At 34.6% G+C, this 8339-nt stretch overlaps 1 long non-coding RNA gene across 2 annotated transcripts in view; it reads right to left on the reverse strand.

Moving 5' to 3' along the window:
- Positions 1-7733, reverse strand: part of LOC141414887 (uncharacterized) — a 66575-nt gene extending 58842 nt beyond the window's left edge. For both annotated transcript variants that reach the window (XR_012439842.1, XR_012439841.1), the window contains exons 1-2: positions 7425-7733; positions 1496-1601 (exon numbers count right to left, since the gene is read on the reverse strand). This is a non-coding gene — a long non-coding RNA (uncharacterized lncRNA). The remainder of the gene's footprint in view (positions 1-1495; positions 1602-7424) is intronic.
- Between the last annotated feature and the right edge of the window lie 606 nt (positions 7734-8339).

Genomic DNA, 8339 nt, shown 5'->3' on the forward strand with positions numbered 1-8339 from the left:
AATTCATGAGATCCTCTGAAAGCATACTTCTTACTGTCTTGATGCAAAGGATTTGACTTCTTTTTTAATTGTGTTAGTCACCTCAGAAACCTTGGCTTCCTTAGCCTCAACTTTACATGGGCCTTTCTGACCAACCTGCAAGTTTTTTAAGTCTTTATATTGTCCACTTTGCTCGATTCTCATTATAAAACTGGCTAAAAGCTGCCAACAATATCCATGCCACAGCCTGAATTCTGTGCTACTTTGAAGTTTTCTAGGCTCGATTAATTCATCCATTACTTTTAAACTCAACCTCCCATAAAAAAATCTCACAACATGGAAATAATGTAAACAAGTTCTTTGCCAGCATATAACAGGAATGGCATCTTGTCCAATTCCCAGTAGAGTCCTTGTTTCCATCTGATATGTCACGAGTTCAGATGTTTTGGCTACATTTATATCAGCATTCTGATCTTCTGAATCTCACCAGAGTCTCCCATTAAGGTATCAGGTTTATCTAGCCTTCATTTTCTAACTTTTTCAAATTACTCCCACAAACCAATTCTAAAAGTTTCTATAGAACATGGTCAGATAGTCACAGTAGTGATACTGGAGGGTTGTTTCCCAAGCTCGTGTCCTGGTATGGTTGATGATTGAAGATGCCAGACCAGGATTTAAGAGTTAAAGGAAGTGCAAAGTTTATTGAAAGGATAGCAAAGCACCTTCATGAATGGGACTTAGTAAAAGAGGTAAACTAATGAATGTCTGAAGTCTAGGAAATGACAGAAGGCTCGGCCTGACTTAGGCATGTCCTACTTTACTTTGAAGCTGCATCTATAATTAGCTGTCTAGTTAACTTCTGGTTGAATCCATCCTTATCTGACTGGCCATTCCAGGAAGGTTTTATTAGTCCATCTTGTCCTTGAGACCTGCCATATACATTTCATGACCACCGCTCATTATTTTGGTGAGACTCCTTGTTTGTTTATCTTGGGAAAGATAAATTGTGATATCTTCTTGAAGAGGTCTATATTGCATCTTTTTAGATGTTTGCCTTTAAGAATGCTTCTTTGTCTCCCTCGTCTAGGAGAAATACGGTTGTACTTTATTATCTGGGTGAGAAGCCTGCTCCCCACTTCTCCTTAAATGTTTGCTTTTAAGGATGCCTTCCTGTCTCCTTTATTTAAGACAAAGTTACTCTTGCCATTTGTTTCCTTTACATTCCCAGAGCCACTTTAGCCATTTATCCCCCCGAAGTTTGCTCCCCTCACAGTAACAATCCCAATTCTCTAGTGCCAATTTTCTGTGTTAGTCAAACTCTCCATTGGTATGACAAAATGCCTGATGTAAAACAGTTAACGAGGGAAAAGTTTATTTTAGTTCATGGTTTCAGAGGCTTCAGCCTATAGTTCTTGGCTCTGTTGATACTGGCCTCATGGCTGACAAGAATCTGAGACAGAGAGAGAGAGTGGTCCAAGACAAAGCTTAGCCCCAAGGTTATGCCCTACTGACTTACTTCTTCCATCTTGTCCCCATCTCCTAACGTTTTCAGAATCTCCCAAAATAGCACCACCAGCTAGGGACCAAGCCTTCTGTGAGCCTTTAGGGGACATTCTTCATATCTGAACAAAAACAAGAGTTGGTCAAAATTTGAAACTCAAGTTACTAATATCAGAAATTAAAGTAGGACCATTGCTACTGATGCTATGTCTATTAAAAAGAAAGGAATGCTATGAAAAAATATAAGCCCATAAATTTACTAACTGCTTGAAAGACAAAAGCTACTAAAATTCACACAAGAGAAAGAAATCATCTTAACAGTTTATAATGATTAAATAATTAAAATAAAATATTAATAAATTAACAGTTATTATAAAAATGTTATTATAATTAGCAAATAATATTCTATTGAATATAGTATGTGCTCTTTAGTCACATTTTATATATTTTCCAAGAATTATAATTTGTAATATGATATATAATATATGATAATATAATTAACCTTATATTAATATAATATTATATTTTATGTTATTCTGGATTATTTTATTAATTAATGATACTATGGTATGTAATATAGTATTGCATTATTGTATTTAAGAAATAATAATTGTAATAAAATGATAATTTCATTGTTTCAAATTATTTCTATACTGAATTCTACCAAATATTCAAAAGGAAGTCATACCAATTCTTCACAATTTCATCCAAACAGAAATAGGAGCAGAAGAAACACTTCCTAACAGATTCTTTGAGGAGAGCCTTACTCTTAGATCAAAACTAGATGAAGGCAGTACGGGAAAAGTCATACCAGTTTCTCCCACAATTATTGAAGCAAAAAGGTTCAGCAAAACATTAGCAAATCAAACACAATAGGTAAAGTGATTTTAAATGGTTCAGTATTAATAAAAGCAATCAACCTAATTCATCCTTTCAACAAACTAACAAAAAATGGAAAGCACAAATGCAATTAATTATATTGAGAAGAGAGGAGACTGAATGTGTGGCGTATAGGAGCTCTCCCATACCGTCTTCACAATTTTTCTATAAATCTAAAGCTCTTCTAAAAGGATTACTTTAAAGTATAGCAAGATGCTGTTGGAGTGGCTCAAGTGGTAGTATGCCTGTCTAGCAAGCATGAAGTCATGAGTTCAAACCCTAGTACCACCAAAAGGTAAAAATTAAAAAATGCAGTGAGCTGAGTTAGTTTTAACTGAGAATCTAATGTTTTTGTTTTTATACAACAGGTCCTCTCAAGCAGAGGGAGGGCACATAGCTTCAGCTTCTTGGTGCTTTTGAGAGGAGATATCAAAGTAGAAGTTCACTTTGTCACTTAAAGCTGTGGTAGCATCCTGGATGTTTCTAGCATATACACACGGTGGCCCAGGTCACTGCTATTCCTTTGTGATCTGTTCTACTGGCACATGTCCACATAGCTAATCTCTCACTTCTCTCAGGCCTGTTCCCAAAAGTCACCTCAGCCAGGCTTACCCAATCTGCCCCATCTAATAATAATATTTCAGTGCACTACTACTGTGGACAATTCTTGTATTTCATCATGCTCTCTTTCTCACAAATAAACTTTGATTTGTTACTTATTGCTTTGGTTATTGTATATCTCCCTCACTGAGATAGACATTGCAAAAAGGCAGCAATTACAGGGACTTCTGTTCCTATAACCTTAGTGTGTATAAGTGCCTAGACTAGAGTAGGTTGTTTCCACATATCTGCTGAAATAATGAGTGAGTCTTAAATAGCCCAGTTCTCCTTATTTCATAGCCCAAATAATTGTCAGCTACTGACTTTCCAGAATAACATATTTCTGTGTGTCCAGCACCTGAGTTTTCTCATGTTGAGTCTAACATGTCAAAGGGCTTGGGCTGGGCTGTGTTAAGCTTAAGCAGTCCCATAATTCCTATATGAGAGAAGACTCTAGGCAATATGGAATATGAAGTAGCAAAGGATAAGTTCACTTAAGGAAAGCAGCAAGAATTAAGTATGAAGGGACCATCTGGAATTACATTTTTAAAAGGAAAATTCTCACATTGCACTCTATGGACAAGTGTAGCCTTTGAAACAGGACATGATTTTATCAAATTAGGATTTTTCTTTTGGTAGGGAAAAGGATGAGTGTGCACTGAGAGACAGGAGGCAGGTGGGTAATGCTTTGATAGCAGAATTAATTTACTTTAAAAACAGAACATAAAGAAGTCAGTGACTTTACATCTAGAATTTTCTTAATTTGGAGATCTTTTGAAGTTCCTGACAGATTTTTATCATGACCTTCCTGTAATTTTGAGTTAACAAGTCTTGATAGAATATGAAAGTCTACTCTAAAGATTTAAAAATATATTTTAAGCAGTGATGGGACATTTCCTTTGTCATGAGTACATTTTCCCAATGCAGATAGGAATACTCCAAGTGTTGAAGGATTTCCTCTGTTTTGTTGAGGTTTCTACCATCTGCCTTTTGAATTTGGGTTATTAAGTTTGAGCAGCTTTGTGTCCTCCTCAGATTGCCAACATCTGCATCATTTATTTATGCTTTTTATTTTTCTAATACCCAGGATGAATTGAATTTTAATGGATGGGACCGTTTTTAACTTTGCTTTCTATTCAAAAATAAACTTTTTAAAACATGAATCTAAATCTCTCACTCCATCTACTTGCTGGCAAGTAGGCATTTTGCAAAATGTAGTTATCACAGTGGAGCAATGCTATTCTTTATTTAACACAATTTACCTATGACAGAGCACAGTGTACAGTTCTATAAAGCATAATAATCATAATGAGAATACATAGATTCTCTCAGCTAGCTCTATTTTGCATATGATTCATTTTAATTTCAGAGGCACAAAAGGGATTATGTCTCTATTGGAATGTCTTGAGTAAGCCCTACAGCAAGGGAACTGTGATGTCATTTGTTCTATGAAAAGCATGCTTTTCTTCTATTTTAGACTGAGTCTAACATATAAATATAATATACTAAAGCTGTTCTTGTTAGAAAACTGGTCATAGCATTTTTTTCTCTCAGTTAATAATCAGTACACATTTTCCTATGCAAATCATAAGTAAAATCCAGAAGTTGGATCTCAAGTTGGAAACATTTAATACTATCACCCTTCACTTCTTTCTTCAAATATCTGATTGCTATTTGTTAAAAAAATGGGCAAACCATTCTGTGGTCTTATTTTTATAATTTAAATCATTAAATATCTTTTAAGTTTAGACTCTAAAAGCTGTGTTCAGTTTCTAGAGGATGTTTTTCTTAGTTTTATATTGTAAGAAAATATATGTTAAGACAATGTTTATGTTTAATAAAAAGTATTCAAAATTATGTAAATAATTTTATATTGCCATTTGTCCTCTCAATTTAAATTATTAAATTTGAGATTAATGAGATAAATTACCAAATTACAACAATATCACTGATATGATGATGAAGTTATTGCATCAGAGTTAACTTGGTGTGAGGCTAAAACTGCTGGAGAAATCAGAATTGTGGATTTGGGTTCTTAGTCCATCATGTACAGAAATTAATGCCCCCCACCTTATATTTACCATTTGACCACTTGGCTTTTAAAAGACTTCAAGCTATGATCGTTGAGTAGTGAGTAGGATTAGAGATGCTTAACATGGAAGTGAAAAAGTGATTGTAAGATACTAAAAGGATGAAAAAACAGGTAGTTACCAAAAGGAAAATGGCCTTGCTATAATTCCATCAGAAAATTAAAGTTTAATACTCAGCAAATGAGCACCGACCATAGAAAGAGACACATGACATTATGTGACATCCTGTCAGAAGGTACACAAGGACATTGGCCCACATCTATTGGTAATAAGGTAGGTGAGTGGACTTAGGCATCCATCTAGCTGATCCTTCCATCACCAGGGCTCCAAGGAGATCCCACCTAACAGTGTCGGCATCTGTGGATAATCATCATCCACACTACTATGCATTAAGAATAAAAAATGGAAGGTTTCTAATTTGATCATTCATTTTACATTTATTAGCTCAAAATGGATTAAAAATTTATCAACCTTCACTTTATGCTACAGTGAATATCCTACAGAAGAGGCAGATCAAATTCTTAATCAGGCATGTGTTGCCATTTTTTTTTCAAATTTTGACAGGTGACCATTGAATGTCACCTTTGGCCAATGGAAGCCCATTAAGACAGGCTGATATATTTCTGCTTATGTATTCCTAATACTTATTACATTTTCTGTTTAAGGGCACAGCCAGATGTTCAAGCTCATTTATACCTTGCACACCAAAGTCTGAAATCATTTCTCCCAGAAGCCCTGTGCAGGAGAGGATTTCAGTGTTTTTAATTTTCTTTTCTGGAAAGCAAAATGTGAGCCCAATTTTTAACATACAGATATTAAAAGTAAGTTCATTATTATTTTTCCATAAACATCCTGCTCTGACCCCTCCCTGCCTCACATGGGAGTTCTGTTCTTTCTCTTAATAAACTTCTTGTCTATTCTCTCTGTCTTTCAAAAAAAAAAAAAAGAAATTCACTAGGCACCCAAAAAAACAAACTACAAAACATCTTTTGTTTCTCCACCCCAGAACTAGCTAACAGTTTTTCCCTTGGTGTCCTATGGAAACATTTACCAACACAGCTCAGAGATATCATGGTATAGTATATAATTATCATCCATTTGTTCCTAATTCTCTTCATAAAGAGGTCAGTGTAATACTTAAAATTTTAAATGGTCTTTATGTCTTCTTTTCGAAGGGCATTACTGGGATTGGAAATTAAGTCTTTGCAGCTGCTAGGAAGGTGCTCCATCATTTGAGCCATGTCTCTAGCCCTTTTCTGCTTTACTTATTTTCAGATAGGATCCATGCTTTGCCTAGGACAATTTACCTACTTACTCTTTCCCTGTAGTTGGGATCATAGTTGTACACCACCACTCCCAACATATATGTCGAGATGTGGTCTCACTAGCTTTTTACCCAGCTGGTCTCAAACCATAGTTTTCCTGATCTCTGCCTCCTGACCAGCTGGGTTTAGAGGCATAAACCACTGCACTGACACTCTTGATGTCATTTTAAAACTATTTTAGAAAAAAAGAAAAAATAAATCTAACCCTTGTCTGTTCCATGTAGTTTGAAGACCACTTTTTTACTGGAAATTTAAAAACAGAAGCAGATGAATATTTTGTGTATTTATTAACAAGCTGATTTTCCACACAAGGTCTGGTACAGTTCCTCCTTTTACTAAAATAAGAATTTAGACAATGAAAATTCAAATGCATTCCATTCTGCTTTGTTTCTAGAACCTTGTATAACCAATTGGCTATTTTTCTGCTCAGAATTAAGCATCATCGAAGCTTATATAACAAGAACTTTGTTCTTCATAATTCATTTCCTGTTACTTGCTCATGCAATGAAGCATTACAATGTGCAGGCTAGTACTTCCCAGAACTTTTAACTTCATTGTTTGTACAAAGAAAAGAACAAAGATGAGGCAGGAGTTTAAAAAACATTTCCTAAGTAATGAGAAAGTAAATCAACTTACATTTCCTGCAAATTGATAAGTCGGAAGTTTTTTCCAAATGAGTCCTATAACTCTGATTATGCAGTATTATTTGCATGGCTTCTTCACAATAAATATGATTGTGTCTGGTAAGTATATTCTATACTGAATTACTTCCATTGAAATTAATATAAAATACCTAGATATGCTCTTGAACTGCCACATTCCAATAATTTTAAAGTCAATAACATTTTGACAAACCCATTAAGTAGTAATTGAAATGCTCCATGTCTGTTTACTCAAAAATGAATGATTAATTCTTGCCTCTAAAAATTTTCACACTAGCTTTGATTAAAAATAACTAACAGAGGAAAAGCTCTTGAACAGGTCCTACCGTTTAAAACTGCTCCCAAGCAAGGTATGCGGACAGAGGTGGGTGAAGAGCATTCTCATTTACCTTTAAGCCTTACGTCGTAGACAGTGCAAACATCCAGTCACAAGAAGTTCAGAAGCAGGAAACACTGTGGTGGGCATCACTGAAGGAGTTGGTATTGACCCAGAAAGCATGGAAGAGAATGCACTGGTGTTGCAGAAACACACTCTATATTTACCTGGGTGACAATTAAAAACTACATGACCATGCACAATTTTGCCAAGTTGTACACTTAATATTTGTGTACTTTATGGAATGTAAATTGTACTTCCACTAACAAAATATAGGATCAATGGGTCAGGAGTGGTGGGGGTCGTATTGAAAGGCTGACACTCCCACAAAATAACAAGTGGGAAATATTTTGGACTTTGTATATATTCAAGGAAAAAGGATAGTTTCACATTGAAATTTAAGTAATCAGTTAACCCATTTACTAATTCATTAAATATTAATTTAGTACTGACAGACCAACTAACTTTTTGCTAAGCATTTAAAAAAAATCATCCCTTTTGAAAAATCCTCAGTATTGAAAGACATTTTATATTAAATCACATTAAAATCTTTGTTGGATAATTTATCACTTTTACTACTTTTAAAATTCTAAAGTAAATACTTGTATTCGATCATCTTGAGCTAAACTCCAGAGGTAAGGACGTAAAAGTTTCTGGTTTCAGCCTGTTAATATGTGGTTTCTATTAACTTCAAACCCTTGGTCATTTCTCCTCATTTCCTTTTCCCTCCACTTACTTAACTTCCTCATTTTTAGTCCTTAATCAATATTCATTTCTTTTCTTGCAATTCATTTCTATATTTTTGTCTCACTATTTTCATGACTTTCTATCTTTTTGAACTTCGTTGCTATTTCATAGACACTAGATTCTCACATACTTACACATATGTGTGTGTGTATTGTATATATATATATATATATATAGAGAG

Source organism: Castor canadensis, chromosome 12 (assembly GCF_047511655.1).
Source record: "Castor canadensis chromosome 12, mCasCan1.hap1v2, whole genome shotgun sequence".
NCBI classification, from domain to species: domain Eukaryota; kingdom Metazoa; phylum Chordata; class Mammalia; order Rodentia; family Castoridae; genus Castor; species Castor canadensis.